The sequence below is a fragment of the Nuphar pumila genome, chromosome 1 (assembly GCF_984573655.1).
Source record: "Nuphar pumila chromosome 1, dmNupPumi1.hap1.1, whole genome shotgun sequence".
NCBI classification, from domain to species: domain Eukaryota; kingdom Viridiplantae; phylum Streptophyta; class Magnoliopsida; order Nymphaeales; family Nymphaeaceae; genus Nuphar; species Nuphar pumila.
Window position 1 is genome coordinate 7,309,710 of NC_143249.1, and position 7,622 is coordinate 7,317,331.

The window sequence follows — 7,622 nt, forward strand, 5'->3', positions numbered from 1 at the left end:
AGAGGGGAGCAAAAGGGGAAGTGATGGATTGTTGTACGCAATGCCTAGGGATCGATCCCCGATCATCAGATGGGGGGTCTCCTCTTAAAGGGAAAAGGATGGTTCGAGAGTGAAAACTGTTGCAGATGAATGGAGGAGAACGAGAAGGCTGTTGAAAATCGGACGATTGTGAATCAAGAGAGAGCATGCGCCGGAAGGGGTCGTTGGAAATTTTCCCTATTTTAAAAAGGTGGTTCCCTTTTCAAGAGTTTTCTGAAAGATGGTTAAGGAATGAGGTTCTTGGTAAAAATGTCTTGAAAAGCTTGAAAAATCATCCTTTTCCTTTATAGCTTTTCTCGATTATATTTTTTTTTTTTGGTTTCTAGTTTATTTTTCTATTTTTTGTATTTTTTTTAGAATAAAATCCTAAAGCTTTACAAGAAATCAAAGATTGAAACTAATTTTTTGATGTTTTTGTAAAATGTTTACAACAAGAGTTTTTCTGAGAATTTTAAAAACTATTTTGAGACAATTTCTTCAAAAATGGGTTTATGTCCGAATTTTTGAGAAATAATCGAGGTTTATAACTTCGGACTGAGAAATATAGGGTCGAGGGTCCAACAGAGTGCCGGATGAGCTGCCCGAGCCTTTCAAACTCATTTTGTGATTTTATTTTGGAAATCGGACAATGGGGCTCAGATTTGGATTTAAAATACTGAGTTCAGACCCGGAGCCGAATTTGAATATATTAATGCGGAATTTAATCCAGAAATCTGAAGAAATAACTTGATTTTCTCAGAAAAACGGGGCTAGGTGCAAAAGGGTCATTTTTACAAGACTTTAAAAAAAATTTGGGGTGTTCACAGATGCCCCTCTTTGCTACTAAGCCGGTTGAAAGCCGAGCTTAGTGGCAAAGACAACACTCCAAATTTTGAAAATGCCCCTAGTCAGCAGATCTGAACTGGGTGTAGAAGAATTATCTTGAAAATATGGCTTCTCAGGCTTAGAACCTTATCCTGAATGGTTTTTGGGAAAACGAAATCCTTGAGATGATATGATTGAGTAGAGAATGAGGAGATCGTGATGGGACTTTAGATGGAAATTCTGAAATGGTGGGAAATGAGAATTTTGATCAAGTCTCATGGGTGAGACCAGATACTTTTATTGGAATGATTCAGGTTTAGCCCTTAACCTGGATGGGGCGAAGATATATCAAGATGAATTTGAATTGAGGAAAGGGATACACAGGGACCTTGATGGGACATTTTGGAAAATGCCTTGTGAAATGAAGCCCAAGTATGACCCTTTCTTTGGATGAATGTATGAATTACGGGTTCCTTGATGGGAGGAGCCATGATGGGACTGGAAGAAATCATCCCATTAAAACGAGGAATTTTGTTGGGACGAGTCTCAGGTTTAACCCAAACCTGAAAGGAAGATACCTCGCAAAGCGAGGTTCCAAGTTAACTCTTATCCTGGACATGAAATCTACCATACGGGTTTCTCAAACGGAGAAACCATAATGGGACCTTCGAAATTTGGACGAACAAATCCGAAAGGGGTTTTTGCGAAAGGAGAAATATAGGGTCCCTAAAGCTTTGAAAAGGGGAGAAGAAATTGGGCGTCTCATTGTTGAGACTGAAATAGCTTTTGAAATCAAATGATCTTTCGTAGAAATTTCAGGTTTGACCCTTATCCTGAGTGGGGGAAATCTACCATACAGGTTTCTCAAAAAAATGGAGAAAGCACGATGGGACCTTCGGAATTTGGACGAACAAATCCGAGAGGGGTTTTCGCGAAAGGAGGAAATATAGAGTCCCTAAAGCTTTTGAAAAGGGGAAGAAATTGGGCGTCCCATTGCTGAGACTGAAATAGCTTTTGAAATCAAAGAATCTTTCGCAAATGGTTCAGGTTTGACCCTTGTCCTGAGTGGGTCATCCATACGGAATTCGTTAATGAGAAAACCGTGATGGGACAGGAGGAGATACTTCTTCTGAGGCAACTCTTTTTTGGGAAATACAAACAACGCTAGGTTGCATCAAAATGAATATTGAATGTTTATTTAATTCTTGGAATAGCTAGAAAGTTTTGCCAATAAGATAAAATCGTAGCTGATTCAAATGTTTGAAAATGTGCATGTATGTGCAAAGATATTTCCTCTTTTACCTAGAGTATTTCCTCCAATGAGGTTAACTTCTCAGTTCTAAGAGTCAGATTCAAAATTTTAGCGCTGATGATCTTCTTCAAGAAAGTTATCCATTTCCTTGATATGAGAATAGAAGAAATATTCTTAATTTCATAAAAGCAAGTAATGAAAAGATATTGATAAAAGAATTTTGCATGAGAAAAGATGACTTCTGGCAACTTTGGCAGTTTGATATCTGGGTGTTTTCCCACAATAATCTTTTTGCACTCTTTTGAGTCATTGGGCTTTCTCGATTTTTTTCATCATCCTTCATTTGGATGGGTCCTGACTTTTCTCTCTTTTTCAGGGAAGGGGACGTCACAAAATCCTTCATCTTGGAGATGTTCTGATCCTTCTTTTATCTCAGGGATTCTATTGATGATGTTGGCTAAAAAGGTCTTTAGATAATAGCTGGAATCAAATATCTTTTAGGCTTTGTCGGTAGGTTCATCACACTCGCCTTTATCTTAACGGTGATCCGAACTTTCCCTGGAAGGATCCGTCACAAATTCCGTCATCTTGGAGATGTTTCAAATCTTCTTTGGCCCCGGGGGTCTACTCGCTTAATTCGCCTTCATCTTGACGACAATTGAGAGATCCCTTTTGCGGATATTTGATTGCAACTTTTAAACAAAAATGAGAAGATATTGGGTTGAGTGGATTCTTCTTATAGCTCAAGATATTTCCACTACCTGATTGCCAGAAAGTCATTTTAAAACATGCGCTATAGCCAAGATCAATATAAATTCACTTCTGGCTTTTCAATATCATTGAAGATTTCTTTCATTGATTATATCGAGGATATTTCTTACATCCTTTTGGTTGATCAACAGGAAAGATTTGAATTTTACCTCTTTTTCGCAAAGAGTTTCACCTTCTTGGAAGGAAATACAGGAGGTAATCTAAGGAAATTCTTTTTGTGTAGTAAGAATATTTAGAATCAACAAAATGTTTTTAGCAAATTGGAAAAATTTTCATGAATTCTTTGTGAAATAATCACTCAATATAGATTTTGATGAGACCTTGAGCTGTAATTTAAAGAAATGGCGTAAGAAATCAGACTTTAGAAAACTGGATTTGATGAAATACATGAGGATTTGGAAATCCCGACCAGTTTATGAGAAACAGGATTTTTGATAATCCCGACCAGTGAAAACACTGGATTTCAAATCCCGACCAGTGAAAAATATTGGATTTCAAATCCCGACCAGTTATGAAAACTGGATTTCAAATCCCGACCAGTTATGACAACTGGATTTCAAATCCCGACCAGTGAAAAATACTGGATTTCAAATCCCGACCAGTTATGACAACTGGATTTCAAATCCCGACCAGTGAAAAAAATACTGGATTTCAAATCCCGACCAGCTATGAAAACTGGATTTCAAATCCCGACCAGTTATGACAACTGGATTTCAAATCCCGACCAATGAAAAATACTGGATTTCAAATCCTGACCAGTGAAAAAAATACTGGATTTCAAATCCCGACCAGTTATGAAAACTGGATTTCAAATCCCGACCAGTTATGACAACTGGATTTCAAATCCCGACCAGTGAAAAATACTGGATTTTGAAAATGAAGGATTTAATCTGATGGTTTGAAAGTGATTGAATTTGGGAGATTATAACCCGAGGGTTGAGAAAATGATAGGATTGAGAAGTCGCGCCCAGCGGGAGCTGGATCTTTTGGAATACAGGACCAACGAGATGCTGGATTTTTTGAAAATACATGACCAGCGAGACGCTGGATCCTTTAGAAATACATGACCAGCGAGATGCTGGATCTTTTGGAAATACATGAAATTTTGAGAAATTTAAGTCAGGACTCGAATTTTAGAAGGAGAAAGATCTTTGGTCAGAAGACTGATTTTAGAAGATTACCGGTGTGAGAACCGATTTTTCCAAATGAGCTCAATTTTGAGAAATAACCAGTGCGAGAGCTGGGTTTTTGAAGATGAGCTAGATTTTCAAAACGAGTTTTTAGAAGATATTTCAGGATTTATCCCCTTATCCTGAACGGGAAAATAATAAAAGAATACCTCATTGAAAGGAGGCATCAGGTTTATCCCTTAACCTGAAAGGGTATTTTGAAGATAAAAGTAGAGAAAATTTTTTAATAAGATTGGAAAATTTGTTAAAACTTGACATAAACGAGCATTAGCTTGATGTAAATCTGATCAAAGCAAAATGAATCAAATGAAAAGACAATAAAAATCACAGGATCAATTAAGAATTAACAAAATTTGAGGAGAAGAACTTTCGTCTAATCTTGCCTGCATATGATGGAAGAAGATGATTATAGAAAAATAAAATGCCCCAGTATCATGGAGAAGAATGTAAGAATTGATAGAAGATCATTATTTTTATTGAAATGGCTCTTTGAATAGTACAAAAGATTTTTGAATGAAAATTCTAAGTATAAAATTTCTTCAAATGCAGAGCATTGATGGGATCTGGCATCTCCACTCCATCTGCATTGATTAGACGATACGAATTGCGAGGCAAAGCTTCCTTAACCACATAAGGGCCTTCCCAATTGGGTGACCACTTGCCTTGTGGTCGATGCTTGAGATGAGCTGTCGATCTGAGTACCAAATCGTTAACTCGAAATTTTCTCTCAATGACAGACTTGGCATAATGTCGAGCTATCCTCTGTCGATAAGCTTGAGCGTGCTCTGCTGCTTTGAGCCTCTTTTCATCCAGTAAATCTAGCTGCACCAATCTCTGCTGCTGATACTGATCAAGTGGCAATTCTAAGAGAGAAGCGAATTTGAGAGCGGGCTTTTGGATATGGAGAGGTAGCACCACTTCAGTCCCGTAAACAAGTTCTGAAGGAGTGGCATTAGTCGGGGTCCGAATGGTGGTCCGATATGCCCAAAGCGCGTCATGAATTTTCTCATGCCAGCCTCGACCTGTCTTCACAGTCCTTTCCAAAATACGAATCAAGATTTTATTGGTGGCCTCTGCTTGGCCATTCCCTTGAGGATAATAAGGAGCTGAGAAGTGATGGCAAATCCTGAATTTAGAACAGAAGGTTTTCATCATCTCATTTTTGAAATGGGTTCCATTATCTGAGACAATATCATGTGGAATGCCAAAGCGGCAAAGAATGTTCTTGTGAATGAAAGAAACCACATGGCGGCCTTCTACTGTGCGTAGAGTAACAGCTTCAACCCATTTCGTGAAATACTCTGTCGCAGCCAGGAAGTATTTGTGTCCGTTGGAAGCAGAAGGAGTAATCGGGCCGACGATGTCAAAAGCCCACATAGAAAATGGCCAAGGAGAAACAACTGATTGTAGATATGTGGCCGGAGTATGAATATAAGGCGCGTGTAATTGGCACTTGACGCATTTCTTCACAAATCCATGACAGTCTTGCTGCATGGTATTCCAATAGTACCATGCTCGAACGATCTGCTTGACGAGAGTTTGATAGCCAGCATGGCCACCACAAATCCCTTCATGTGCCTCTTGGATAACTTCCATAGCTTCTTCTTTGTCTAAGCACCTTGAATACTCAGAACTGAATCCACGGCGGTAGAGGACATTGGCGAGAATGAAATATCGGGTAGACATACGCTGGATTGCACGTTGCTCTCTTTTAGGCATTTCTGGTGGAAATTCACCAGACTCAATGAAATTCTTGATACTTTGATACCAAGGCTTCTCATTCTGATTGACCTGGTTTACTTGCCTAATTGAAGCGAAAGCAGGTTGCTCAAGTCTGCCAACTTCGAAAGAACGACATGATTTACCACCTTTGAATGATAAAATGGAGCCCAAACTGGCTAAGCCATCGGCTATCTGATTATGCTCTCTTCTGATGTGATTGAGCTGAAATTCTTCGAAGCTATCCACAAGAGCTAAAACGTTCTTCTGATATGGGATCAATTTGGGATCTTTCACTTGCCATTTAGTGTTAACTTGACTGACAACAAGTAGTGAGTCGCCAAAGGCATGCACTCTCTTGACATTGAAACATTGCAGAATTTTGAGGCCTTGTATTAAAGCTTCATACTCGGCCATATTATGAGTGCATTGGAAACCAAGCTTAAGAGAATAAGGGATCATTTCTTTTTCTGGAGTGATTAACAAGACTCCAATCCCGATGCCAGACATGTTTTTAGAGCCATCAAAGAACAAGTTCCAAACTGGGGGCAGTTGGACATTACAGATATGCTCGTCAGGAAAATCATCTTCTGTTTTAATTTCTTCTGTTAGGGGAAAATCTGCCAACTGATCTGCGATCGCTTGGCCTTTAATTGACTTTTGAGAGACATACTCTAAGTCATATTGCATCAACAGGACTTGCCGCTTTGCGATTCGTCCAGTGAGAAAAGGTTGTTCAAGAATGTATCTGAGCGGATTGAGCTTTGATAAGAACTTAATTTCAGAAGCCAACAAGTAATGTCTTAATTTCTGGCACATCCAAACCAAAGCTAGACAAGTTTTCTCCATCTGAGAATACTTCTTTTCATAATCAATGAAAGTTTTGCTCACGTAGTAGATGGCGTGCTCTATCAAACTGCCCTCTTCATACTGTGCGAGGAATCCACCACAAGCATTCTGATTGACTGAAATATATAGCAAGAGAGGCTTCCCCAGCTTTGGTGGCTTCAATACTGGTGGATTGAAGAGATATTGCTTGATGCGCTCAAACGAGAGCTGACATTCCGAACCCCATTCAAATTTAACTCCTTTTCTCAACAAGTGGTTAAAAGGCTCGCATCTCATAGCCAAATTAGAGATGAATCTGCGAATAGACTGAATACGCCCTTGAAGGTTTCGCAGTTCCCTGAGATTAGTTGGAGGCGGCATGTCAATAATGGCTTTTGCCTTAGCCGGATCAACTTCGATTCCTTTCTTGCTGATGATGAAGCCGAGCAGCTTGCCGGACTCGACTCCAAAAATACATTTCTGAGGGTTAAGTCTCAATTTGTAAAGAATAAGTCTTTCAAAAACTTGACTAAGAGCATCAAGGTGATCCTCTTCTTCTTTAGACTTAACCAAAATGTCATCCACATATGCATCCATATTCTTATGCATTTGATCGTGGAAAATAACGGCCATTGCCCTTTGATAAGTTGCCCCAGCATTTTTGAGCCCGAATGGCATCACTGTGTAGCAGAAGGTTCCCCATGGGGTAGTAAATGAGGTCTTCGACTGATCACGAACGGCCAACTTAATCTGATTATAACCTGAATATCCGTCCATGAAAGAAAACATGGCATGACCTGCTGTGCTATCGATCAACAGGTCAATATTGGAAAGCGGATAATCATCTTTCGGGGTGGCCTTGTTTAGATCCCTGAAATCGATGCAAATCCGAACTTTTCCGTTCTTTTTAGGGACTGCCACGATATTTGCCAACCAATCTGGGTAATCAATGGCTCGGATAAAGCCTACTTTTAGCAAATCTTCAAGTCCTTCCTTGACTTGCTGCTCAATTCGAGGGT